Here is a 2,500-nt window from a genome sequence, read left to right as displayed (position 1 = left end):
TTGAGTAGATATACTAATTGTAATAGTATTAGTTGATGGGTTTTCTTCGCCATTCCTCTTTGAGATTAGTTGTAAATCATTTCTGACCTTACAATATCAAAAGGTAAGTCAACAACATATTATAGAACGTTATAAATAGAGGTGTTTTATTGAAATGGAACAGTCTTTCAGTTTTGTGGAGGAAGGGGGGGGGGGTACTTTTCGACAGAAAAGGATTATGATAATTCATCTCAAAAGCGACACTGTGGGGGGAGGGGGGTGGGCATAGAAAGCGCGGAGTTCAGCAGAAGCCAAGGTCCCCCCCCCCCTTGGGCTGGGTGAGTATGGAAACTGCGGGCATTGAACGCTGATCGTCACACGTGAGTGTTATAAGCCACGCCTTGGCAAGATGTTACCACCGCGTTAGGCATTCCCACTGCATCAGATCGATCTGTTTTGAAATGTACGCAGATGAGGACACAATCAAAACTCGATCCTTTCATACGTCTATCTACCCAGAGTTGTCTGGCGATCTCTATACACCTCGCAGTACATAAATAAAACACTCTGAAGTCTTCATAAAGACACTGAAAGGGTAACACGTACATGAACAGTTGACATACCGCGAACTCGGTGTGTTTATTGTCAGCAAACACTAACGACATCAACCGTAAAAGGACTACGTCGTCCTTTGACAAGTATTGTTGACTACTCTTTCACTGGGATTTCGCTACCTCAGATTTTAAACGTTTTATCTGCTCAGTACCTAGTCGTGAGAAATTTGACGTCAAAGATTTTGGGGTTTCACATCACTTCAAGCTTTTTTTAAAAATGCAATTCTTTGAATATCTTGATAACAACTCCGAATAATCTAACCATTTTGATAGGGCAGATAGAGCATTTGGTTTCTGACCTCACGGTCTTAGCAACTCAAAAAGGCCAAAAATGTCCGATATAACTTTGTAATTTTGAAGTAGCGATGTGTCGTCCCCAGACGGGGGTGGTTTTGTAATCTCCACAGGGACAATCATTGAGGTACAGAGTCATTGGGTGAAGTGTCCTTTGATCCGCTCAGGAAGTACATGGTGTATTTTCTGTTACCTGTAGGTAATTTTAATAACTCATCAGTGCGGAAACTTATATCAAATTAAATGTAAGAGCAAGAGTAGACTTAAAGCATTTTTCAAGTTTGAATGGAGCCTTTAATAGCGGCTATACTTTATAGTTCTCAGCAATCGTTTCCCCTTGGCCCCCTTCCGCTCCCTCACATGTAGGCTACACAACAAAGAGAACAGTCAGGGGAAAAAAGGGTTCGCCAGCAGCTCTTTACTCTACTAAATCAGTTTCCTAGACTGGTTGCAGTCCTCTGGTTATTTGTCAATGTTTTACATCACCAGTCCTCTGATTATTTGTAAATGTTTTACGTCACCAGTCCTCTGGTTATTTGTAAATGTTTTACGTCATCAGTCCTCTGGTTATTTGTACAAAATGTTTTACGTCACCAGTCCTCTGATTATTTGTACGTCACCAGTCCTCTGGTTATTTGTAAATGTTTTACGTCATCAGTCCTCTGGTTATTTGTAAATACTTTACGTCCCCAGCCCTCTGATTATTTGTCAATGTTTCACGTCCCCACACGTGGATCAAACTCAGGGGCCTAACTATTGTACCACAAACACCATGAGTGCCTTCACCTACATATTGGTCAATACCGAGGTCATTTTGTTAATGGCGCGATAAAAATGCCTAGCACAAACGAGCATAATAGGATTTATTCGTGACAGTGACTTACATTATTACGACCACGTGGTCTTGCACAAGAACAGATAGAAAATGTGTTTTATCGTTCGAGTTTTCCTTTAATTTGTAGCAGATGTCCACATAGAGCTGACTCCCTTTCTTTCATGTCGTCTGAATCGTGGAAGAAAATGCTGTTTCTCTCTAAAGAAATTAAGAAAAAGAGAACTTTCCAGAACTAATCCCTAACGTTATTACTCTGATTCTGATCTAACCAGAGCCAACATATTTCGGAATTTAAAAAAGAAAAAGCAACAAAGCAAACTAGCTTTACGACCCGATTGTGTGACTCTGCGTGTTGGTTTAGGATTTGGAGGATAAATCCAAACAGTACCCGTGACACTAGACAGGTGTCTTGCTCCCTGCCATTTGTTCATATCCCCTATTTGGTTATTCATTGTTAGACCAGATTTGAGTGTCGTTAAAAAGAGTATAGACTTCTTTTCCCATGGAATTCCCGCGTCGCACTCTGATCTTATCGCGACAGGCGACTAGACGAGCCACTGGTTGTGAGTCCAAAGATTATAGTTGGCTGGCAGAGCTGCTGGTTCTTTCCTTTGTCCCCCTATAATCCCGCCTGTCCGCAGCTGGAATGCCAGGGGTTCCGTTCCCCTCTGCCGCCAGCGGACCGGTCAAGCGACAAGCAGATGCCCAAAGGTCGAGACACCACAGGTCTGGCTACCCCGCTCATTTTGAGATAGGGAGGAGAGTTGGGGCGACCCGG

At 42.6% G+C, this 2,500-nt stretch overlaps 1 protein-coding gene across 1 annotated transcript in view; it reads left to right on the top strand.

Annotated features, from left to right (window-relative positions):
• LOC101849653 overlaps positions 1-2,500 on the top strand; it is a gene marked incomplete in the record, with an annotated part of 73,610 nt that overhangs the window by 1,726 nt on the left and 69,384 nt on the right.

The sequence above is a fragment of the Aplysia californica genome, unplaced genomic scaffold (assembly GCF_000002075.1).
Source record: "Aplysia californica isolate F4 #8 unplaced genomic scaffold, AplCal3.0 scaffold00842, whole genome shotgun sequence".
Taxonomy (NCBI): Eukaryota; Metazoa; Mollusca; class Gastropoda; order Aplysiida; family Aplysiidae; genus Aplysia; species Aplysia californica.
The sequence above is the reverse complement of the archived record's forward strand: the minus strand, read 5'-3'. Positions and strand labels throughout refer to the sequence as shown.